Source organism: Aphelocoma coerulescens, unplaced genomic scaffold, assembly GCF_041296385.1.
Source record: "Aphelocoma coerulescens isolate FSJ_1873_10779 unplaced genomic scaffold, UR_Acoe_1.0 HiC_scaffold_94, whole genome shotgun sequence".
NCBI lineage: Eukaryota > Metazoa > Chordata > Aves > Passeriformes > Corvidae > Aphelocoma > Aphelocoma coerulescens.
The window spans coordinates 301,433-327,195 of record NW_027184076.1 but is presented as its reverse complement, the minus strand read 5'-3'; the positions used below and the strand labels follow the sequence as shown (position 1 = coordinate 327,195).

General features: G+C 48.4%; 1 long non-coding RNA gene across 2 annotated transcripts; it reads left to right on the top strand.

Annotated features, from left to right (window-relative positions):
- Nucleotides 1-12,302: 12,302 nt before the first annotated feature.
- On the top strand, nt 12,303-15,990 carry LOC138102614 (uncharacterized). Of its 2 annotated transcripts, XR_011147454.1 has the most exons (4): nt 12,303-12,421; nt 13,500-14,208; nt 14,503-14,616; nt 14,995-15,990. It is a non-coding gene; the product is annotated as an uncharacterized lncRNA (long non-coding RNA). The 2 variants fall into 2 exon arrangements; XR_011147453.1 differs by having other exon boundaries at nt 13,500-14,616.
- The last annotated feature ends 9,773 nt before the right edge of the window (nt 15,991-25,763 follow it).

The following is a 25,763-nucleotide window of genomic DNA, read 5'->3' as shown; positions in this document are numbered from 1 at the left end:
CCTTCTAACCGTGTTTGACTCTTGATTTTAAGACCAGGAAAAGGCATCACCCTGAGCGTAGAACTGTAACCAGGAGCCACCCGGGGAGGAGAAATCCACCCCCATCCCACCGGAAGCTCTTCAGGGAGCGCTCCAAGTGTCCCTCTGAAGGTCATCCTGGAGAGCAGCAGCAACCAGGGATCCTGAGCCAGCTGCGCTGCCTTTGGCAGCACTTTGGCAAAAGGTCTGGAGCCAGGGCGAGGGAACAGTGACTGTAACTGCTGCAGGGCAGGGATGAGGGAAGGGCCATTGACCCAAGTGCTGAAATGCTCCAAAATCCAGAAGGATGCTGGACAACTGGGAAGCAACAAGTTCTCACAAGCGCTGAAATGATGGAAGCCCTTTGAGTGAAGTTCCCTGAAGGAACTCGCAGGGGAAACGCTGCTATAATAAGTAGGACCAGAAGGCAAAAATGTAGCACTGCTAGGAGATGGTCTATAAGCCCCACAGGCTATGGCTTAGGAAAAGATCAAGTACAAATTTGACATATTCTATTTATTATATCTATTAAAATATATTGTATATCATACTATATAGGATAAATTGAAGAGATGATAAATTAATATGTATTATTTGATACATTTTGAGAAATATTTTCATTTCATGTAGATTTGAAATATTCTTCCAACTTGGGAGAGTGAAGATGTACTGCTGTCCAAAGCCTTCTGCCCACACAGCCATCAGCCCACGGGTGTGTCCGTGCACACCCACCCACCGTCCTTGCTCTTCTCGGCATCTCTGGGCTGCTGTTTGCACACAATTAGGGTGAATTCAACTCGACAGACCTACCAGTGGGGTGTCCAGCTTGGCACGAACGCTGATGTGGCAAGGCACAACACACAGCTCTCAAATCACTTACATTATCACACGTGCTTTCTTTCCTGCTGGGGACTGAGGAACTCTTAAAAGCACCAAAGATACAGAAAAGAGGTGCAAAGAATTGGCATCATGCTACTGCTGGTATCCTCAGGTAGGAAAACCTGTAGGGTTTTTTAAGGTTGCAACTTTCCAAAAACTAGGAAAGCTGCTCAGCATCAGCACCCCCATTGTAAATGGTTTTATTGACTTGGCAAAACTGGAACGTTACCTTTGGACTCCATCCTTGGTTAAAATCACCTGCCCTGACCTACAGACTAAAGCACCACCCGCAGCAGAAGCTACGTCAGTCACTTCTCTCAAAAAGATGTCTTAAATTTGCAAGGAGAAAGGAAAACACGTCAGAATCTATGGATTAATGACAAGACTCGGAGAAATAGTCCAAAGAAGAACTCGGAAGAACTACTGGGAGAAAGAGCTCCAAAGCAAAGGGCCGCAGCTTCTCTGGGACGCTCCTCGTGCTCCAAGGCAGCTGGGCTGCCCTGGCTGCCCAGGACGCTGCGCACCACGGGCCCCGCAGAGCTGCGCAGCAGGGAGGCAGCTTCGGGCACCTCAGCCCCTGGGCAGGAGCGGCCTCCTTGCTCTGCACGGCTGCCCGTGGGCAAACGCAGCGTGCCGGCCTTCTGCTCTTGGCCCCAGCCCGGCCTGGCAGGGCTAATCCCGTTCCCTGTCTGCAACCTGCTAAAGAGGGACTTGTTCCTTTCCAGCCCTCCAGGGCATTCATTTGCACCACAAAACACTGAAGGACTGAGGCCTCAGCAACAGGCCCTGAGCCAAAGTTGCCCTCTAGATGACCCTTCTGACCAAATGTTCTACGGGTCTGCTCCTTAACCAGGCATTACCATCAATGGGATCTGTGCAGCCCTTCATTGGTGGAACGTGTCTTTACCTTTCAGTATTTAGAATGCGGACAAGACCACGTCTGGCCCTGTTTGGGGTGTAGGATCCAAGACAACTCCCTCGGTTCCTCCTCCAGCCATGGCTGGGCTTTGGAAGGAAACAGTAGAATGAAATCAGATGTCCCTGCAATACAAGTTCTGTCAGACTGGTTGTTCAGCACTATCAAAGCCAGGCTACTGCTGCCTAGGCAACAAGATAATGCTTGAGCTCTGCAAAAAGCTGTAGCTATGCAGAAAGAAGTAGGTCCTTTGTAACAGGGTATGTGAATGAAGCCCTTTTTAGAAACCAGCACATTTAGCAGGACAGGCTAACTGCAAAAGCTAACCCCTGGCTATTTGAGCCGGCAATCTTAGAGAGCACGTGCAGGAAGCAGGGGTGAGAAGTTCAGGAAGACTTAGGAGCCTTCATCAGAAATGACCACCAGGAGGCTGACGACCACCGCGTGCAGAGACTGTGCATGTGCTCCAAGGGCTGACATAAACGTGTGATTAGAAAATGTCTTGCAATATGAAGGTTAGGAAAGTATAATGTGCACATTAAGGAAAAAAAGTATAAAATCTACTACTGTGTGAAGAATGGAGTGAGTTTGTGGTGGAGTTACTCCCCTCCCTCCCTCCCTCCCTCCCTCCCGGTGTCCAATAAACAAATACCTGCTCTATAGGCCTTATACTACGGAGGACTGCTCTCTTGCCCAGGTTTTGGGCATCAGACTTTAAAAACTGTTGTTGATTTCAGACCAGAGGAAGAGAACAACTCCACAGTTTTTTCCCAGCTCCTTCAAATGGTGTTATAAAATTCTTGTCTCTTCCCTTATTCTTTCATGGTCAGACAAAGATTTACTAGAAAACTATCAATTTACCCCAGCAAGCACATTCCCTTTTCCACTGCTTAAGTCAGGACAGTTATTGCTCTCCACAGGGTTCATAACTAGAATCAGACTGGCCATGTGGCACAAAACTGGGCCTGTGGGAGAGCCCAGCAAGCACAGACCCCTGCTTTTCATGCTAAGATGGCTCATGCTCCTCCTTTCTCAAAGCATTTCCACCTCTTTCTCCTTGTAATGGTATATCCTATTGTTTGTCCAGCACAAATACAGTTCAGATCGAAATCTCAGAATGAAACAATCAGCCTTGCATTCTAGTTTGCCTACAACAGACATCTTTGATTGCAATTTCCATCATCTGCTGTGCTGTCTGCAAAAAATAAATTTACATTCTGTCATCAAAATAATTTTGTCCGATAAACTTGTCTAATTCTTAAACAATGCCATTGCTTTGACCTTAACAGGGGTTAATTTTGTGTGTTGGCTTCACAGAAGCCCACAGTCCTCAGCTGGTGCCAGCGAGTGCTGAGTGTGCCTCAGCACTCAGCACTCTGAATGTGTGGAGTTTGATTGCTGGAGTGCAGTGTTTTAGCAAACATCCCCAAGGCCCGTATCTGTTCCCATAAACAGCAGGAGCTCAGAGGAGATGGCTTGTGCTCCTTTTCACCCGCTGCTCATCTCCACACACCGAAATACCTGAGAATCATGGCTGTATTTGTCGGCAGACAAGGAGCTGTTATTTGGCCCGGTCAGGAGGGACTGTAATACCATAAACAGAAGTGATGTTTCCAGGAAAGTAAGGTACCAACTTTTTTGCTTAAGAGTAACGGTCAAATTCTCCCGACACTAAAATGTCCTTCTTATTTATTCAGTGATAATTGAATCTTGCTACCTAGGATGTATGGTTTTCTTTCACATTCAAAAAGAGGTCTAAACTGTCTTGTGTCAAAGGAGTGACATTATGGGAACAAGTTTCTCCACCTACTTTTTATTTCGTTTGGTGGGGGATTGGTGTTTGGGGGGGGGGTTTTGTTAGTTTAGTTCAGTTTAGTTCAGATTAGTTCTGAGTTGGGGATTTTTGTGGAGTTTTTTTGGTTGGTTGGTTAGTTTGGTTTGGTTGGGTTTGCCTGTTGATGGTTTTAGCCTGAGACCTACAGCATACAGAAAGGTAAAATCCCTGGCAGGTGCACACCTGGAAAGCAGTTGGGTGCATAAGCAGGCAGACTTATATCCCTAGCTTTAATAGAGTAAACCCTGCTTTGTTTCTTCATTTCTTCACTTGAGCCTTTTGCAAATATTTGCATTTTCTTGATCCTAAATACTGACAACGGATGCTTTAATTTCTTTCTTTTCTTTTACTTTGGCTTAGGTGTCGAATGTCTTCAAGTTCTTCTGGTAAGAAGACATTCTTTACTGAAGGACACAGCAAACATATGAGGTGAGTTTGGAGTCTATGAGATGTCCAGCTTCCCAGTACTTCCCTTGACATGAGCTGCAAGATGCAGGTGGCCAAGTTGATATTCCTGGAGAAGAAGAGGGAGATATTTCTTCCATTGCTTGGCAAGAAGCTTTTCCAGCAAGCAGAAGGATGCTGGAGGGCACCTGAACCCCAGGAGCCCTGCAGAATTTGTCTGCCTCTCTCAGCTTGTGTGTCACTCATAAACACACAGGCCCACAGCCACACATCTGGATGAGGAAGAGTCCATACCATTTAAAGTCCAACAGCAGTATTCCAAAATCACTTCTGAGCTACCTTAGCCAGTGACTAAACTACCTGTGACAGCAGCCAGAACAAGATGCAATTATTACTGAAAACTCCCCTTAATCCCAGTTTTGTTCCTTTGCCACAGCCCTCACCAGAGCATTTCACCATGACCTTTAGTCCTCCTGGAGCTACTCAGGTAACAAATGCCATTTCCCCTCGGCACAGTCACAGCCAGCCTGAACGGGCACAGACGATGAGAATTCCTTCCACCTGAGGTAGCTGCGCTCTTAAACGTCCCTGGAGCGCTTCCACTAGCTCAGCTCACTTGAGGGAGGACAACCATCCTGGCAGACCTGAGCAGCATGTCCAGGAGACAGGGAGACCCAAACCAGGGCATCACAACTTCAGGTTTAACAAGACTTGTGCAGACATCACACAAAACAGTTCATGCAGATATTCAGTGGAGGCTGCAGAATGTACAGAGAGATTTTAGTCGGGGGGAGCAGCACTAGAACAACCTGAGATGGTGTTTGCAGACAAACAAACCCAAGGGAGCAAACAGAAAGAGGCAGAAGCTGCTTGTGAAGTTCAGCAAAGAACCATTTCAGACCAAGTTCATCCCAAAACGGAGGTGCAGTTTCAGGGCAGTTACCATGAAGTTTTACTTTGTGGTTCTGTTTTTTTGTAGAAAAGACTTTATGTTCTCTCTTCTTACCCTCTAAAGTCCAGGGACTAAGGTGGCCCCCTCAGTGCTGGTGAGCAGGTTTCAAAACCTGTGTTTTGAATTCACTGGACTCAAAAGCGTGGATGCTCTGTACCTGCTGTTGCAGTAAGATTCCCTTTGCCTGGTGGGATTCTACCTCCTATGCCAATATTTTTAGTTATGTCAAACTTGGGGTCTAGGTGTTCCTATACTGGGTTAAAACCACATCTGTAAGGAGGAAGAAAGTGATGAAGATTCTCTTCCCCGTTCTGTAGCCAAGGAACCCAAGAAATACATGCTAAATTCAATGACTTATTACTTGTTTGCCAGGAATTTCTCACTTTTATCAGCAATGTAAGTCCAAATACAGACTCCAGCTAAATTGGTCAGAAAAATGTACATTTCTTTCTTCAGCTTCTACTCTTCATGCTGCTGTGGTTAGACCAAGTAACCTACAACACTGGCAGGAACAGCCTTTGCCACAAGTACGGTATAGAAGTAAACAGCAAAGGATGGGTTCAGGACCAGCAGTTAGTTCCCAGAAGATCAGGAACAGCTTGGGTGCTGCATGCCCACCATGTCTGCATCACCTTAAGGGACATTGCTATCGCAGGTGTTGGAGGAAAAACTGTCTGAGCATCTGAGATGGAAAGGTGAAGGCAGTGACACAGCTGTGGGCCAATCAGAAAGTGAAAATTGTGTCTTCCTACGCCGCAAGGAGATCTTACATGCTAGCAGAAGAGCACAAGGGACAGTTTCACCTGAAACACACACTAATGTATTGCAGATATACTGAAAATATTTATAATTTCTAACAGCTTCTAAAATAAGTCAGTATAGACTGTTTTAACGTTGCCCCTGTTGCATGTAATACCAGGAGACTAGTGAAAAAATATATTTACATAAGGCATATTTCGCTTTCAGAACTGACTGCTCTTTAACTTGGAACTGGTAAGTATTCACCAGTAGGAAAAACATTAAAACTGCATTTTCAAAGTGGTAAAAATTGGGATTCAAAAGCTACGGTGCCATGTAGGGAAAAAGGAAAGATATGGAACAGTAATAATACTTAAAGTCATCAGGCCTGTACATTGAGTGATGTTCTCTACAAATTACTTTTAAAGGGGAAAGGAGTAATTTTAAGAGAAAAATCTTAATCTAAAACCACATACCACAGTTTTAAGGATTTTTCTTTCCTAAAACTTAACAACCTTTTCTGTTGTTAATTATTAAACCAATTTTTGGCCCAAACACTGAAATGTAATATCCATCATTTGTCTTGTGGTGTTTGTAACTGACATTAAATTCTACCAGTAGGGTAGAAAATTGGGAATGAGTCATGCTGCCAGACACAAGATAAGCACCCTTCTTTTCAAGTTTCAGTAGCCTTAAAACACAGCTAAGGGTAACTTCTCATTCTTAGCCACAGAGTACTGTGGAAAAGTCAATGCAACCATAACCATACTTCAGGGGTGACTAAACATTCCAATGGACAATCCGCTTTTCAGCCACCTGCTTCCTCATCTCCAGTAGGGCACCGGTCCAGTGATCGTGTGTTTCTCATAACTCACAGAGAGTACAGAGGAGATCTTCAAAGAGGCTTTTCTGGATGAAGCAGCACATAGACAAATGTCTGGGAAATAAGGGCCATGAAACATGAAGAAAGATGTCCCTTCTCTTCTGAACTCCTGTCTTCTCCTTTTTGCCTATTCATTAGAAATGTTGTTGCAATTCGGTCGCTGGGATAATTTTTACAAGAGTTGTTACACTGTGTTTAAAGAAAGACAAACCCCATCCCACTGAGGTGCATCATTCGGAATTCAGGTACTGTTTTAAGCTGTTTAAGATGAATTGGGAAGAGATTTTCTGGGTAGTGGGTTTCCATTTTTCTGAGAAAGCCAGCACACACAGGAAGAGATGACAGGGCATCTTTAAACCACTCAGTGCAAAAGACTATTCCAGAATGTGGTGAGACCAACAATCCTTGTGTCACCCATAGGGCAGGGACCAAAGTGACAGGGCAGGGCTCCTCACAAAGGGACCTGGAAGGAGGGCAAGAGAAGGCAGTGTTAGCTGGAACTCAAGACAAGCTGGATGTAAGGAGAACATCCCCTCTGTGTGTGGGATGAGCTTATGCCACAGCACCAAACATACTCACATGAGCCCGCAGGGTTAAATGATGTAGAGATATTAAAAAAAAAAAAAAAAAAAAGGCACAAATTAAAGAGATGGAAGAATTAGGTCTATTTTTTCCTGCTATGAACAGAAAAATCTTTCCAGTTCAAAAGAGAATTTAAAAGAACAAGTGACACTAAGCACAGAGGATTGGAAGATCACCTTTGTTAGTGTCCATTGAAAAGACTTGGCTGCAGGAGGGATTTTGCATTGGAACTCTCCCCAGACTGGGGAAAAAAAAGAAGAGAAGAAATGATTCCTGAGGAAAGAAAAAGGCACAATCTCTTGGAGAGACATCAGCGGGAGTTCACTACAACTCTAGGTCATTAATCCCTTGGGGAAAGCAACATCCATCCACGGTGCACGATTTAAGCTTTGATGGGCAACGCTGACAAAACTGCTGCCCCTTCCTGTTGCTGCTTCTGACTCCAAAGAATGAGAAATGGGCCAAATCTGCCCAAGACAGGCAGAAACAGTGAGAAAGAGCCAGCCAGTTAGCTGGAAAAGGGGCAAAAAGCAAGTCCTCAAGTCTCTCCTTTTCATCATTTCCCCTGGTCTTGTTGGACCAGTCTGCTTTGAAGTAGGCAACTCTGGTAGCAACCCCAAGCAAAAGAGTGAAGCTACTCAGTGGAAGATCTTTTTCCTCCCTCCCTTCAGCCATGCGGAACACAGAGAGATGTGGCTGCCACTTGACACATAGGAACAGTTTCCCATGGGATTCCTCAGTTTGGACCCTTTCTGAAACTGGCTGCGCTTGCCTTGGTGGTTTGGGGTCGTGCTGCGAGCCAAAGGCAGAGGGACGATTCCACGCAGAGAAAGAAAGGGTTTGCCCCGCTCCGGTCCGTGCCGCGCCCGGGCAGCGCCCCGGGAGCCGCCCCGCCCGCGCTGTGCCCGCAGCCCCGGCTTTGTGCCGCTCGTTCCCGCGCGGGGCCGAGCGCAGCGCCCCCCTCAGGCCGCGCGCCGCCGGTGCAGCTGCGGCCGTTGCGGCGCCAGTGGGCGACAGGCGCGATGGCCGAGCTGCCGCTGCCCGCCGGGCTCAATGCCAGCACCTTCCCCGCCAAGCTGTGGCGCCTGGCGAACAGCCCCCGCGTCCGCTCCGTGCGCTGGGACAGCCAGGGCCAGGGGCTGCTCATCGACCGCGCCCTCTTTGAGCAGGAGCTGCTCAGCCCGGCCGGCGCCGACGGGGCGGGCGGAGAGGGAGGGGCGGCGCTGCCGGACTCCTTCAAAGCCACGCACTTCGGCAGCGTCGTCCGGCAGCTCAATCTCTACGGCTTCCAGAAGGTGCTGGGTTGGTTTGGCGCGGCTGTGCCGGGCGATGCCGGGGCCGTCGTGCACTTCAAGAATCCCAACTTCCGCCGCGACCGCCCCGACCTCCTCCTGCGCATCAAGCGCCTGACCAGGGCCAACAGGCAGCGGCTGGCAGCCGGGCTGGAGGTGCGCAGCCGCCAGCCCAGCCGCTTCCAGCAGCTCAACACGGAGCGGCCGCTGCTGCACTTCCCCGCCGGGCACCCCCCCGGCGCCGGTGAGACGGGGTGGGAGCTGCGGGCGTGAGGCTGGCGGGGGCTTTGGCCGCGGGCCCTGCCCGTGCTGGGGCCGCTCAGCGCGGCTGCCCCGGGCGGCACAGGGGCTGTCCTTGGGCAAGGCAGCTGCGCCGGCAGGGCCCGGGAGCGGTGCCGGCTGTGCCGCGCTGCCGGGGGCTGCGGGACGGTCCCGCCGGGGCTGCGCTCGCCACAGCCCGGCCCGCTGGGCCTGCAGCCGGCCCAGCCCTGAGCCGTGGCTGGCTCTGCTCCTTGCCCGCCCCTGGGGTTGCTTGGGGAGCTCTCCGTGCGGGTGTGTAAGCCGAGGGCCCGGCTGTGGTCCCGCCCAGCTGGAGGGAGCCTCCTGTCCCTTTGGAGCAGAGGGAAAAGACCCGGCAGTTGGGTTTCTGGCAGCTGCCTCCTGCCAAGGATTTGCAGCGGGACGGTTTTCCCAGACGGTTGAATGAGTAGGGGAGAGCTAAGTAGACAAGGAATTGGTTGTTGAATAGCCCGGAAGCATGTTTTTTTTTTTTTTCTTCTTTGTAATCCTGCTTGGGAGGATGGGAACTTTTCTCTTCCCTGATAGAAGTACAGTTGCTGCCAAGGGAAACATACCTGAGAACCAATACTGACCTAGTCTTCCCTGTGCCTCCTTTCCTCTTCCCTGCCTCCTACACAGCTCCCTCATCCCAGCACCTCGGTGCTGTCTCACCTGAGGGTTTAGAGCTGCCTCCCGGACCTCCCAGGACAAGTCCAGGTGCTCAGGAGTCTGACGCTTCCCCACCAGCTCCCAAGAGAATGTTTACCACCTCTGGACTTCCTGGGGTCTCATCTGAGGAACCAGGCACATGCAAATTTCCACTCAAGCGTGAGCTCGTCATTCCACTGGTTCGCATGGACCTTAAACGCCACCCTGAGCTCATGGTTCCACTGGTGCCTGTAGACCATCCGAGAACTTCCGTGGCCCTTCCGCAGAAGCGCAGCTGCACATCTTCAGAGCAGCACACCCCAGCCTACAGCCCATCAGGTAGGGAGACAGTTTGTACACTTGCTATTCAAACAGGTCCTGGAAAGTGACCATTTGAAGTCTTTTTGCACAGTGCTCTGTCGTGGGAAGATCTCAAGAGAGAATCAGGTAGAAAGTGTCAAGTGTATGGGGAAGCAGGACCATGAAAACAAAACCAGTCTCTGTCTGCTTTTCCTGTCCTTCCTCCAGATTTGGAGGGTGTTCTGGCCATTTTCCAGACAGCCTCTCTGTAGGGATGAAAGGGAGAGGCAGAAAACATTGGTCCACAACCGGTCAGTGTCAGGTGCACCCCCATCTCTCTTGGAATGAAGCCCAACTAGGATGCTGACAGGATATTGCAGAGTTTGCAGATTGTCTCTCCTGCAAAGAAGGCTATTAAATTTCAGTGAGCTCTGTGTGTCCCCAGAACTGCTGCAGCTGCAGAATACAGCCTCACCCACAAGGTTGCTTTTTACAATACAATCAGATTTGAATTTTAGCATGTGTGTCTGCAGATCTGAGCTCTTCCTGGGTGAATCCACTTTCTGTGGTCTGTTGGGATGAGAAACTCAGAAGCAGCCACATCCAAAAGCTGCTGGGGAGATAGAAAAGGCTGAGATTACAAAGTCTTTGTGTGTAGATCAGTTTTACAATCCATCCTTTAATATACATACCCATCAATTAGAGGAAACACTGTTTGAGAGGAAGAAATCAGTCTTCCAATCCCCTGGGAAGTCAGAGTACATCTCTGGAATTGAGTTTCTGTGTGCTTCCTGTGATGTTTGCTGCAAGGCAGCAATAGAGCTCTGTGTCCCAAAGCCACATTCTGGAGCCTGACCAATGTGTTTGGATTCCTGCAGCCACGCCAGGCAGTTCAGCCCCCAGTGCTCCAGCTGGCAGTGCTGCTTGTGCAGCATGGACGGCCTCCAGCTGGGCTTGGAATAGTCCTGGGGAAGAGGAATTGCCACCCCTGGATCTAGACCTTGTTCTTGAGACACTGGAGGAGATGCTGTCACCATCCCTGCCTGAAAGGTCTCCCTTTGCTCAGGTAACTCCATTGGGTGGGAGTGAAAGGGGCTGGGCTGAGAGCTGTGGATGTTGTTGCATGGCTGAGAAGCAAAGGCTTCTTGGATTAAGCTTTGAATGGACGAGGAAGGATTTGCTTGGTCAAGCAAGATTTCCAAAAGAAGAGGGAATGAAAAGTCTCCCCCCTTAGGGAGGATGAGAGGTTTGAGCCGGTGGTGGCCAGGTTTGGGTGCTCCTTTTGCTGGGGAGAATCCCTGGTGCAGGGGCCTTTGTGGTGATGCTCTGTAGGTTCTAAGAGGCTCTGTGTGATGGGAAAGAAGAGAAGAGTGTGGGGAGAATTGCCACTGAAGGCAAAGTGTCCCATGCAGGGAGGGGCATGCGAGAGGTGCCTCCGTTAGAGCAGCAGACGTGGGCTCTGCCTGTTTTGGGTGGGAAGGCCAAGGCAAAGCAAGGGCTGGGCTGCAGCTGCTGCTGCTGCTGTGTGAGCCGTGCCGAGCGTGCAGGCGCTGCCAGAGCCGTGCTTGGGGATGGGCTGGAGCTGCAGCTTTCTGCTCCTCTCAGTAGCCTGGTGCCTCCATTCCTGTTTCTATCTGGCAAATCCTCAGCTGGGCAAACTTGCCAGCCTTGCTCTCCGTTTTCCAGAGCTCAGGCACCTTCCTCTTGGGCATCTCTGTGGGAAGAGATGTGTGTTCCCATCCAGACCCTGCAAAGCTGCAGCCTGGATGAGAGTGTTCTGCTGTTCTGCTCAGGGCTGTGGAGGGAGGAGCACATCCCTGTGCCAGGAGCTGGCAGAACTCCTTCCTTAGTGCCCACTTCATGTGTTCAGTGTGAGCCCCACATTCAACTTTGTCGGCTTTGGCAGCTTTTGGACTGTGTTTGAGAAGTCAGTCTTCTCCACTGTTGAAGGCCTTTGGGGCCCAGACTTCTTTGTTAGGAACAAGGGATGGAAGTGTGTGAGCAGTGGAGCTTTAAGGGGGCAGAAGTGTTGGTTTTGAGGCCCCATGACTTGTGTGATTGGTGAGCAGGACAATGGTGATGCTGGACATGAACGGGTTAAGGACTCCTTTAAGCCCAGGGGCTTCTTCTGTGTGGAAGAGCAATTCAGTCAGGGACCATGAGTCCTTGTGTTTGACAGATTCCCTCTTTGGATTAGGAATCCCCTTCCTGTTAACTCTTGCCTCTTCCCAGATGTGCCTGGACTTTTCAGTTCCTGTGTTGGCACAGGCCTTTTTGCATATTATTATACAACTTTGCCAAAGAATTTCTCTGTTTTGTTTAATATGCACACCCACTGCCTGCTGCAGATTTATTAGCCAGAAAGGGCAGAGTCAAGGTGGTGAGTGGGATTTTTTGGGATCCCCAGTATCTCATTGCCAAGTGTGATGACCTTTCGTCTTCTGTAAACTCAGACACAGCAGTTTTCAAAAGCATTTTCTTCTTCAAGAGAAGAAAATGTGGCAGGCTCTGATCTATTGTGTCCCTGCAGAAAACAGTGAGTGATATTTGGGTTTCTTTCTTTCTGGTTTTCAGGACAATCGTAGTGTTGCCCCTGAGTCTTCAGGAGGGGAGGCCGGGAACAGGGCTGCAGCAGAGGGAGCTTTGCCTGGCGCCATGAGCTGCAGAAAGAGGTCCCTGGAGCCCAAGGAGCCTGGTAAGGAGAGAGCCCACACTGCTTTAGAGAGCTCTGAGGCAGCTGCTCTGAGCCTGCCTCTGGCAGGAAGGGAGATGAGAAGAGTTGAGCTCTTGTCTGCAGGGTTGGTGCTTCCTGGTGCCTTTAGGTCAAATCCTGCCCTGGCACAGCCTCCCCGAGCCCTGCCCTCCACGCTTCTCCAGAGGCACTGACACCGAGTGCTGTGCTGTGGCCAGAGAGCCATGAATAACCCTGACCCTGTGGGAGTTGTGTCACCAACCCAGGTGTCCCAGTTTGGAGCTGAAGTCTGTGGATGAGTTTGCTGCAGGGTGACAGTGCTCTGGAGGCAACACTGAGTGACTCCTGAAGCAAGAGAGCAAAACCCCAGCAAAAAGTCAATGTAGAAGTCTGAGCTTTTTGTCTCAGAACATTAAATCAATGTATGACCAATCTGCTGGTAGGCCTAGTGAGACACATTAAAAATACAAGCAGCAGAAGCTCTGAGGCCAAGCAAATGATAAAACACAAGGATTTATGATTTGGAAAGGAAAAACTTAACTTACCCCAAATTAGCAAGAACTAATAGGAGAGAGAGAGCACCTTGGATCTGCGTTCTTGAGCAAGGCTGGTGCAGCCTGCAGGCCTCATGGGGAGATCTTTCCCTCCCAGTTCTTCCTGCCAGAGCTGATGGTCGAGTTGAAGCCGCTGTTGCTCACTGCAGAGGGCAGTTTGTAGGTCCCAGGTAATGGAGCTGGTTCGTAACTCAGCTCACAGCACCCTTCAGCTTCAGCCATTTCAGTGAGGACTGAGGTGTCTGTGTCAGCACAGAGGAGGAACAAGGCTGGGCTTCTGTGTGGGAGCTGGGACTGTCTGTGCTTCAAGCTCTCGTGGGTGCTGAGACTTTATCGGGAGACTTCAAACCTTCAGAGGTTTTGAAAACTTGGAATGCTCCCTGTTCTTTAAAGAGCAGGCTTCAAATTCCCAAGGGAGAGTCTGCCTTTCAGGTCACCTTCTACAGTCTTTGATAGAAAGGCAATTACTTCCAAAAGGAGAGATGCCTGAAGGCCAATATTGACTCAGTGTTCCTTTTGCTTCCCAGATATCCATCTGATCTACCTCTCCAGGAGGGCTGCCTTGCGTGGGAGGAAGGGACCGTGGGAGAGCCTGTGACCATCGGGCAGGTGGAATCCCTCTGTTTATAGATAGATTTATAGATGTCTATAGTTATATTTATATATCCATATAGTTAGTTATAGTATTTACACTATACTTATTAGTTACATATAGTATTTATAGATTTATAGAGTTGTGTTTATAGGTGCATATATTTATAGATCTGTGTAGTTAAATTTATATATATAGTTATAGATGTGATGTAATTATACATATGCAGTTACAGTTATAGATTTGCAGAGTTATATTTATATATGTGTAGAGAAAAATTTATATATATATCTAAGTTATATTTATAAATGTACGCAGTTATATAGTTAGAAGTATTTGGATGTTTAGATACATAGATTGATGTTTATATAGGCCTAGGCTGCATTCTAAGCTCTTTCTGCCCTCAGCCACCTTTTTAATCTCTTGTTTTCCCCCTGTGCCCCCTCTGTCCCCTCTTCCTGTGCTGGCTCCGAGCTGGCGGCCGGGCCGGGCGCAGCAGCAGCTGCAGCCCCGGTGTCCCTGGAGCGGTGGGAGCTGCCGGCGGCCGCAGGCACTGTGCCCTGAGGAGCTGCTGGAGGGCGGTGAGCCAGAGGGGGCTGAGGGCGCTGAGGAGGCAGCGACACTGAAAGGACGGTGACCTTGAGGTGCTGGTGGGACTGGGGGGTTTGAGGGAGCAGAGGGCGAAGTGGCACTGAGGTAACAGGGAAGTGGCACAGGCTGAGGGGGGTGGCAGGTCTAAGGGGACAGGATGGATCTGAAGGGACTGAGGGGCATGAGAGGACTGTGGGGGTCTGAAGAAACTGAAGGCGGCTGTGCGTTTGCCGAGGGCATGGCAGGGCTGAGGGGATGGAGGGGGCCAGCAGGGAGCACAGAGGGATCTGGGACTGTGGCTCTGCCAAGCCATGGAACCAAGTCCAGAGTCTCCACTTTTGCCACAGCTGCCCTGAAGTCCTTGAGAACATCCAGAGACTGATGAGAACCAGCAGGGAGAAGCTGAAGGCCGCCAGCAAGAGCAGCGAATATGAACCTGCTGCTGCCACCCGAGAGCCTGGGTGAGGCCCCAGGGCCGCTGAGGCAGGGTGGGCGTGAGGCTGGCGTGGGCTTTGGCCGCGGGCACTGGCCGGCTGGGCAGGAGCGGGCCCTGCCCGTGCTGGGGCCGCTCAGCGCGGCTGCCCCGGGCGGCACAGGGGCTGTCCTTGGGCAAGGCAGCTGTGCCGGCAGGGCCCGGGAGCGGTGCCGGCTGTGCCGCGCTGCCGGGGGCTGCGGGACGGTCCCGCCGGGGCTGCGCTCGCCACAGCCTGGCCCGCTGGGCCTGGTTTTTCTTTCTAAGCCTCCTGGGGAGGCTCTGAGATTTCTCTTCCCTGATGGAAGTGCAGCTGCTGCCAAGGGAAACGTCCCGATCCTGACTCAGTGTTCCCTTTGCTTCCCAGGTGTCCCATCTGCTGTCCCTGTCCAGGAGAGCTGCGCTGCACAGGAGGAAGAGACCGAGGGAGAGGCTTTGAAAATGGGGCGGCTGGAATCCCTCTGCTTGTATTTCTGTTTAAAGATGTATGGACTTGCTCATAAGATAGTGATAATTACATGGATATTTATATGTAGGTTGCTATTTGTATAGGTATATTTCTATATGTATGTTGTTATATTTATGGATGTATGCTGTATATATATATGTTTGTAATTATATATATGTGTATCTATCTATCTAAGTATATGTGTATGTTGTTATGTCTGTGTTCTGTTTCCTATGTATACTGTTTTCTAGGTATCTATTTCTATTGATGTAGTTCTAGGCATATGGCTACTTAAATAGGTATAGTGGTATTTGGTTAGGTATATATGTCTATTTTTATATTTTTATATGTATATTGATCTATTTCTATGTATAACTATCTTTACATATGTGTTGAGATGTACAGCTATATATTGGTATTGATTCGTTGTATGGATATGGAGATTTGTATGGTTGCCTAGAGATAGGTTTGTTGTATGTATGTATTTCTAGATATAGTATGTAATATCTAATATTTCATCTATATCTGTATCTTGTGGTGGTTATAAATGTCTTTATTTCTATTTAAATATGTGTAAAGTTGTACAGTTGTAGAATGCTGTTTATTGAGTTCTTGGCATAGGGCTATTTAGAGAAGGATAGTGATATTTTTGTACTGATATATGGGCTGTACGGTTGTAGTAGTATGCAATAAATTAAGTTGTTAACCTTCAGTTGATCTTTGTGTATAGTGAGTTGTTGTAGAGGTTGGCAATAAATTAATTTTTGTTAACGGAAGTGGGTATTTGTATAGTTTTACATTGCATTGTTGTAGAAGTCTAATAAATTACTTTTTTGAACTTAAAGTTAGATCTGTATAGTTATATATTGTCAGCGCGGGTGTAGCAATTTGTAATAAATGACATTTGTCAACTGAGATGAGTGTCCTGTGATTTGTGCTCTCCAAAGCAAGGGGCAGATGTAGACGTGAGGACGCTGGAGGATTTTGGCCATGAAAATCCCCAGCCGTGCCCAGCAGATCCCCCCAGCTGCAGCCAGGCTGGGCAAGGGAACGGCACATTTGGGCTGCCAGCAGAGCCACACGTTGGCTACAGACTCGCTGCAGAGGCCTGCTGAGAAATCGGGGCTCCCCTGAGCGTAGAACTGCAGCCAGGAGCCACCCGGGGAGGAGAAATCGTGCCCAATGAAAACAAGAAAGAAAATGTGGCAAAACAGATGTGATGATACTGTGGGAGCTTGATTAGATGCCCTAAATCACCACTGTCTAGGCATGTATTCAGCAACAATAATGTGTATAAAATCCCTTCCAGGAAAGATAGGATTGCACTTTCCCCTTCATTTACCTTGCTGTTTAAGTGGAAGATGTCCTTGTTACTGAGAATTTTTGCCCTTCAGCACCTCCCTCCCTCCCTCCCATTAAATAAAAGATTATGTACTGCAACGTGTCACCATAAATGAAAACAGCCCTGGCCTCGTGACAGTGTTTGCAAAGTCTTCCCTCCTCCTGCCCCTTCCTGTCCAAACTCTACCTGAGGTGAGTGAGGGCTCCAGGAATTCAGCAGGGTGCAGTACCACCACAGGTGGGAAGGTTTTGCAAAGCTTCCTAAGTATCAGGAAACTCTGGCTTTGCCAGTCTTCCCCTGGAGTATTGTTCTGCTCGTGAATGATCTGGGAGGACGCTGTGCCTCCAGCTCACTCAAGTAAAGTTTGTTTTCTTCATGGCTTGAATAGAGGAAAATGAAAATTGTAATTTTTAAAGTGAAATTTGGGCTTTGGTGCAGCTGAGTTTGCTTCATGATTTGCTGTGGAAAGTAGGGTAAAAGCTTTAAATTCCCAACAGAAGCTGACACCTGGCCCACACAGAGAGTTGAATGAGGCCCAGGTGTGCTTGCTGCACACTGGTCCAAGGGAGAAGTTGGAAAAAAATGCCCTTGTATTGCAGATGAGCCTCTGTGTACTGTTGTCGGAAGGGCTTTCTGTGGTAAAACGTGGTAATCCAGCCAGAAACTGTGGATATGTGAGCTCTAACAGCAACCTGCTTCTCCAGAGCAAGGGACAGGGCCAGCCCCAAAGCCTGAAAGGTGTTCTGGGTACTGGCGGAGGTACTGGAAGGCCAGGCTGTCCTTGTGCAGGGATGGCCTTCAAAGGGGCCTTCACACCTTGTGCTGCTGGCAAAGGGCAGCTGGTGGCCTTCCAGAGAAGGCTGCTTTTGTCCAGTTCTTTGAAGTGTTCCAGCCAGCATCAATTCCTGCTGCTCACACCAGCCCCTTTCCAAGCAGGAGGAACTCTGTGTAGGCAGCCTGACAGCGTAGTGGCAGGAGAATAAAATACTCAGCTGAGTGTTATCAGCTCTCTGTCAGAAGCTGCATCCGCAGTGCCTTATCTCTTCCAGTTGTCTCAGACGTGGAGGAAGTAGCGGTAAATCACTGATCCTGGAAAGGAAAGCGGAAGGAACAAAGGCAGTAGCTGGTCCCTGGGGCCTTGGGAGCAGTGAGAGCCATCCAAAATAGGACCATTGCTGGGTTGTGGAGATGAGAGTGACCAACCCAGCAATCCTCTGCATGAGACTGGAGCCATCTGTGAATAGGAGCATGGAAATCTGACCTTGAAAAACAGAAAAGGTGTCCTTGGGTATTTGCCAAAGCTTGGATGTGGTCTGAGCCACCTGGGCTAGTGGAATGTGTCCCTGCCCATGGCAGAGGGGCTGGATCTAGAGTGTCTTTAAGGTCCCTTCCAACTCAAGCCCTTCTCGGAGTCTGTGAATTATAAACCCATAATGACAAAGAGAACACAACAAATCTGGGTTCCCTGCTACGTTATTGGAGGTTGCTGTAGTCACTTGTGTCACCTGGAGACTGGTTTGTATTTGGAGAGATTTTCATGGTCCTACAGTATCTATGTGTGACTTTCCCCGGTTCAGAGTGACACCAGATACCAGAACAGGCTATGTGCAAGCACAGAATTGGTTAAGCTGCCTGTGAACCTGATGGGAGAAGCGTGTTTGTGTTATTGCAGTGTTTACCCTGTACAGGTGATATTTGGTTTTCATTCTGAACATGCAATGTTCATGCACAATGCTTATATATGCATAAATACTGGCTTTAAATCCCAATTCCCTCTTCACACAAGGATGTGCAATCCATCAGAAATATTTAACAAGGAGCCATATTAGCTTTGGGCTTGATGGTATGGCTTGTTCAAAGTGTATGATGAGCCCTAACAAATACCACTCTTGTTAATTTGGGTTTATCCTTGATCAACCCTCTTGCACAGAAATCACTTACTTACAGCAGAGACTAAATGAAATTCCTTAATACAGATGAGAATTGTGCAATCCAGGCAGATTAAAGGGGGAGTGTTCTGTCACTGTGAAAAGGCAATCTAGATAACCTGTTTGCTGTACTTCCTGGAGAAGGCTTTGCACTTAAGAATGCAAAGGGAAAACCCATTTCTCTTTAAGACGTATCTTGAAAGAGCTTTTTGTATGACCAGAAGCAGCTACACTGATATTGACCTGCACAATTCTAAAGGCACAACAACCACTTACATAACTTAACCTGGCCATGATTTGTAGCTGCAATTGCAAAATCTCAGAAAATATGTTTCTATAGTGTAAACAATGAAGGAGAGCAGAAATACCAACATTTCTCATTAGCCTTTTGGGTTGGAAAGACCATTGAATGTATGCTCCCTTAGCTGTCAGCCTAAACTCTGCTGTGCAAACCTTAGGTCTATGTTGGACCTTATGTACTTCTTTAGCATCAGCTTAGGTGCAAACCTGGTATAAAACCCTCCAGGCATCACGCTGATTTAGAGTGACAGAACTTCACTCTTCCAGCGCCGAATTTACTTTACTTGACTTGCTCCTTCAAGTCATTTCCACGCCTCGCTCTCTGGATGTGGTAGGATTTTACACCTGTCCTGCTAGACAAAAGAGAAGCAAATTTGTTTCTATCATACAACCATCTCTTTGCAGCTTATCAAAAGCAAAAACACAGGCGCACTCAGAGCCCCTGTCAGCTCTGCTCCTCACTGCTCTGCCTGAAGAGGCCAAAGAACAACCTGGCAACCAAGGCACCAAAGTCCCTGACTTCAAGCAGCACCTCCCCGTCCCCAGTGTGTCTCTGAAATACTCCCAGCTCGGCCCACCCAAGAAGCTCATGTGGACAAACCACCCCAAAGCCCTTGTGTGCTCACATCAACAGCTTTTGTGCCAGCAGCTACTTGGCCAGCCTGTGCAGTGGGACACGGCTCTCCAGGCCACCGTGTCCCCCACGTGTCTGGCAAGGCTGAGAGCGGTGTCTTTGGAGCACTCCCTTCTCTGGCGACAGGGGAGCCTTCATGATTCGTGTTTGCCCCTCTTGGAATCCCAGCAAGCTGGGGCCTGAACATGACAGCTCAAAGGCCGTGTTCCAGCTCTCACTGGCTGGGGGGAATCGCTAGGTCCTGCCAGGACTCCAGCACTCAGCATCCTCGGCCACCACCAGCAAGTGCTGGCCGCTCAGAAACTTGCAGCTCTGATTTCCTCTAAACACAGCCCCAACCACAACTGGCACTTACCGGCTCAGGACGTTCAGGTTCACGTCTGATGGCAGCTGGAGATTTCCGGACATTTTTCACCCATTTGGCCTCTTCTCCAGGAGCAGAGGGAGCCAGAGGAGAGCCTGAGGTTGGTTCTGGGCTCTGTGAACAGGCAGGAGTGTGAGGGACAGGCAGTTACCTGTCATTTCTAACCTTATCTCTATTCAGCTCTACAACCAGCTCTACAACCAGCTCTACTAAGGAGAAATCATAACCTTGCATAGCAATGGGATTCCAAGTGCCTCACACTAAAGTAAAATGGGCTAATTCAACAGTACTGCATATTGCTCTGAATTAGATATTGCAGCCTGGCTACTCTCAGCAAGCAACGTTCTCTCTGCAAAGCTGGGCTTTTAGTTCTGCGACAGCTCTGAAATGCAAAAGCAGCTATTACACAGCGATGCCTTTGCTATTGTTGCTGCAGACATGAGCATGGATTTTCTTTCTGCCCACCCAGCTCAGCCTCCTTACTCTACTGCCACAGGCCAAGCTCACAGCTTGCTCCACAGTTCTTAAACACCAGGAACATCAAAGGTTCCTTTCACTCACCTCAGGATCAGCACCGACGAATACATGGATCAAGTGACCTGCAGTGGGAAGGGAAAATGAACCAGATGCTGTGAAAAAACTGCCTGTGCTGGTGAATCCCGCAGAACAAGTCCACCCAAACAGAGAGTGTTTTCTTTTCACAACAGCCCTCCAGCAGACACAGTTCTTCCACACATCCAGCAAGAGAGCAGGACAATATTCTTGGTTGTGCCTAGGCTTTGGCCTCTTTTGCCAGTAAATGAATACAAACTTGATCACGAAAATGCAAATTGTTCTTTAACACCCAATATTTCTCTTCTGACCAACAGCTAAAGCTGCCTTTTTTATCCTCTCCTTCAGGTTCTTATTTTTAAAAAATAAGTTGCATGCACTAATTCTCATTAAGTTACTGAAAACCTGTTGCCCAGGAAACCTTCCCCCAAACCCCCCTGAGATGTCATAGTTCTACTGGGAAACAGCCCAGGAGCAGCTCTGGGGTTCAAGAGCAGACACTCACTGTTTGGGAGTTTGCACTTCATTGCAAAAAGAATCACTATTTTAGCACTCATTAAAGGGTCGAGTTAGACAGTCAAATCTTTTAATGACAAAATTTAGAAACAAAGAAGCTTTCCCTGAATTCCAGGCACAACTGCAGAGTTCTTTGAAGGCCTTCTGAGAACACCTCCCAGGCTGCCTTTTCAAAGTTGTCCTGCTTCACCCAGCCCCCTGAGGAAATGACAGACTCGGAGACTCTCCCGTGGAGGGAAGGGAACCCCTGCACGTTCCCTTGCAAATGCTGCCCGCACCTCCCTGGCTACAGACACCCTCTTTTGAGCTGAATGTGTTGACAGGAGCTTTACCAAAGCAGTGGCATCCTAATGGTCTTTTTGTTTCAAAATCAACTCAGTTACTAAGAAAGAGCAGGAAGCCCTACACAAGCCAGGTTGGGTTACACCCAGGGAAAACCTCTACTCACGTGTCAGGTTAGTCAGGTAATAGCCGGAATAACCAATGCCATACACAGTGCAAACTGCAGCAGCAAGTGCCTCCATGATTTTAGCACTGCTGTGCAAGTTTGCAGACTGTGCTCTAACACAAGAAAAAACAAGGCTCCTGTCAGAGTGCAGCTGCCCCCTGACAAGGCCTCAACCAGGAGGATGCTCCTGCTCTGAGCAAGCCCAAGAGCTGCTCTGACACTGAGGCCTTCCATGCACCAAGGCAACCTTCTGATGACAGCACCACAACGTGGCAACCATGCCCTGACATCACAAAGCAGCTGCTCTGCGTTGGTCTGGGAATTGATGCTAAGCAACCCAAGCTTCCCTGCAGCAAACACACAATAGCCTGGGAAGTTCTCCTCTGTCACAAAGCAGCACAAACTCCCCTCATGGGCCAAACCCTGTTGTTCAAGGGCTCCAAGAGTAACTCAAAGATTGCCCCAAGCACCTGCAGTCTGTACCCCAAGTGAACACTGAGATGGGACCAAAGCAAAGGAAACTAGACCAAGAAAATGGCCCAAAGCATTGCACAGATCCAGGAGAGAAGGCACTAATTGCATGACAGCTGTAATAGTTCCTAACAAATCTCCCCACACATTTGCACTTTTATTGGACACGCCCTGGTCCCCTCTGTAGGTACATCTCTGCCTCTGCCTTTCGTCCTCTTTGGAAGCAGTCGAACGGGCAGGATTTGCCCACCCGCAGGAGCTGCTCCAAGCTGGGAATGCAACTGGCAGTGCTGATTTCCAGAGGCTTCTGGCTCCCGGCTGAAGCCAAGGCCAGGAGCGGGTTGAAAGGTGCTGGCGCTGCTGCTGCTCTGTGCCAGAGAGCCCCGGCTGGGAGGGCACGGTGCCCACTGCGCCGTGGGCTCTCTCTCTCCTGCCAGAGCTGGGCGCACCTGGGAAGGAGTGATGATGACTTGTGGGAAAACCAAGGGCTTTGTGGGGGCTGCATTTCTCTGCACACACCCAGGCCACCTGGGGCACAGAGCTTTGGCCCCCAGAACAGGTCAGCTAGAGGAAAACTGTACGAACCCAGGTTGCTGAGAGGATTTCTCTGCCTGTTTTGAAGGGTTCTTACCCCCCTGAAGAACAGTGCTTTAGCTTCAAACCTTGGAAAAAATTACCAACAGTCAGACAACAGCTAGAAAATACAGTGGTATGAATTAGCTGATAGACTTCTATGTAAGATTGTCACAGGGTGAAAAATTTAGAGGTTTTGGGCTTCTCTTTGTAGTACATAGAAAAGAGTAAAAAATATCAAAATGGAGGATTGTTGTTGTTCTCTAAACCTTCTTCTCCTTCTTCTACTACTCCATGTTCTGCAGTAAAAGTAGTTTGGATTGATTGGATAGAAAATTCTGCAGTTCCTAGTTGTGTTTCTGAATCATTGGTAGGAAAGTGAAAATCATGTACCTTTTTAGTAACTATTGGTTAAAATATCTTTAAAAAGCTGTGTAAATCTTGATGATTGGACTCACTCCTACTTTTCTTCTTTCTGTGCTGTACCTGGGTCACCCTAGTGGCTCTGTTCCTCTGATAAGACTTAATAAACAACTATCTGGAAGCACTGAAACTAAAGGAGACATCTCGGTTTATCTCTCAAACTCCTTGCAAGGACTTTCGGTAAATTCTCTCCCATCCGGAGGGACTAGATTTACAGCACGGTAAAGTGTCAGAAAACAACTTAATGGAAATGGTTTCATTTTGATTTTTCTTTACTGTTCAGTAAAAATGGCCAAAATGAGAGGTTACCAAGCAGGGCTCCATCCCCGCTGCCAGCTCAGCATTAGAAAGGAAGCATTACTTGATTTTGGCACTGGGTGCATGGGGAATCACTTCTCTAACACATGCACACCCAGCAATTTCACCTGCTAGTTTGTATCCATGGAACTAAGATATTGTGATTTAGCTTTGATTCAGCTAATTCTGTTTTGTCTCAACCCTGGCTGTCAGAGGCATGCTGAGGGAGGAAGTGCACGTGTGCCGCTTGCAGGAGGCAGCCAGGAGATGGGGGAAGCCTTGTCTCTGGGGAGACTCTGCCTGTCAACACCTCACATGGGACAGGCAGTCAGTAGGTGACACTGTACACGCCAGAGAGGCTTCTCAAGTCAGATGGTGAAAGGTCTCCACCAATGGATGGCAGAGAAAACTTGGAGTGGACAATGCTCCCCTGTCAGTGAGCAGACTTTGGAAGGGGACAGGGGATATAAACTCTAACTTTATATAACTCTAACTTCTATAGGCTCTATCATGAGCTTTAGGGCTCGCTGCTGCTCGCTGCTATTTGTTCGCTGGCTCACTCGCTCCCTCCCTGGACCTGCCCCAGCCTGCCTTTTGGCTCTGCTGCCCTGTTACAAAGAACCCAGATCCAATATGGAAATGAGTTATTAAAATTTATTGAGAACTCAATAAAAATGGCAGAGCAAAAGGGGACAGCACTGGGAGCGTGGCTGGGTGCCAGAGGCTCACCCACAACATGGTAGTCCTGCCTTTTATACCCTTGTGATTGCATCAGCCTGATGCATATTTATTCACGGCTTTGCATAGTCTCGCCCCCTGGTCAGTCATTTGGGAGCCTGCGCTTTTCTGTTGCTGTGGCCTTCAGGGTCCTCACTGGTTGGAGTCCTAGTCCTTTTATGGTGGTGCCTTCGAAGTCTGGCTGGCAACAGCGCAGCCCTTTGCAAACCCCAGAACTGCTATTACAACATACAGATATACAGCCCTGCAAAACCAACCTCCACAACAAGACCACCCCAGCAACACTAAACATTTCAACATATCCTATCACCTTGATATTTTCCCTGGGAAAATATCATAATATTCAGCATCACAACTCATAATATAACTCATAAGATGACCCATAATTCATACAACATACGGCGAAAACCAACTCTCAAGAAGTCATTTATAGCAATCCCCCCTCTTATTCTTTGAAACCATTATTTGGCTTGAGCTGTATGTTAGATTCTTTATCTGTGTCATTAGTTCATACCTTTGGTCTTAATCGTTTTTTTCCACCAAGCTTGCCTAAATAAGTTATCGCAGCAGTCACTGTTTAAGATGAATAACAAGCACCTTTTCATGTGAGTATGGGTTACCAGATAAGAATCCCAGGTACTTCCATAAAATAGATTTTGATAACCCTTCCAGCAGGGAGGGTTCCTTCTGCTTGCATCTCCAAATAAGAAGTGGAATAAGCACCAGAGGTCCAGTAGGACTCCTAATCCCACAGCCACAGCCTATGGGGTTGCCACCCATAGCTGGCTCCTTACGTGGAGAGTACAGATATCCACCTGGTCTTGCCCTCTGGCCTTGTAGGCTCACATCCACATCATACGGAGTTCCTGCTGGCATTTGGAAATACGGGGTTTGATTCTCTTTGATGGTCTCTTCCTATTCGATTTTGGTTAATTCTTGATTCTCTGGCAGCAATAGTTTGAATCCACAACATAAAACTACAATCACAGTTCTGGGGTTCAGATACTTCAAACAGGGTACGTAGCTAGCAAGAACCCCACAGATTTTAAAAGGACCAGGTGGGGCTTTCCTCTTTTTATATCTTACACACATACAAAGACAGTGATTGCTATACCCCAAACCTTCCCCCGCCGTTTGTGGACGGATTAAACCATCCCTGGGACGATGTCAGAGTTTATACAGTTTTTGTCCCTCAGGTATCCCAAACCACCGGTCTACTTGCCACCCGCTTTAGGGGCATCCTCAACTGTCCTGCTGCTGATGTTACAGTCCACTGGCAGGGTTCGTTGACAGGTCCTTTAACTCTGTTGACATGGGTCCAGCCTCGCTCAGCAGTCCTGACGGCTGTCTCGGTTGTTACCAGCACCTAAAAGGGGCCTTCCCATTGTGGTATTAATGGTGGTTCATTCCAAGATTTAATTAACACCCAGTCCCCAGGCTCGAGGTGATGTATTTTAAATCTAGAAGGGCAGTTTGGGGAATCATCCCTCGTTTTCTTCAATGTTCCAAATTTCAGGCTATGGTTTTAATATATTTTGTGATGTTTGCCTCCCCTTCCTCACCAGTTGCGGCTCTGTGAGCTGCGGCTAAAAAAGGTAACCCAAAGATCATTTTGTAGGGAGATACCCCTGGGTCAGATCGTGGTTGCGTTCTAACCCTTAGTAACGCAAGGGGTAAGCATTTTATCCAAGACATCTGAGTCTCAATCATCAATTTGGTCAATGCCCTTTTAAGAGTTTGATTCATCCTCTTGACCTGTCCGGAACTTTGCGGGTGCCACGGTGTATGTAGCTCCCATTTTATCCCCAGTGCTTGGACTAATTGTTGTAACACTTTAGAGACAAAGCGTGTTCCACCGTCTGAATCAATTCGGTTAACCATCCCATATCGGGGAATAATTTGTTCCAACAACATTTTAGAGATGGTGTTGGCTGTTGCTCTCACAGCAGGTATAGCCTCTACCCAATCGGTTAAATGGTCCACCACTACCAGTAAATATCTCCAGCGCTGGATTTGGGGAAGTTCAGTAAAATCCACTTGTATATTTTGAAAGGGTCTTAGGGCCAGGTCCTAGGCACCTAAAGTTGTTCTTCTCATTACCT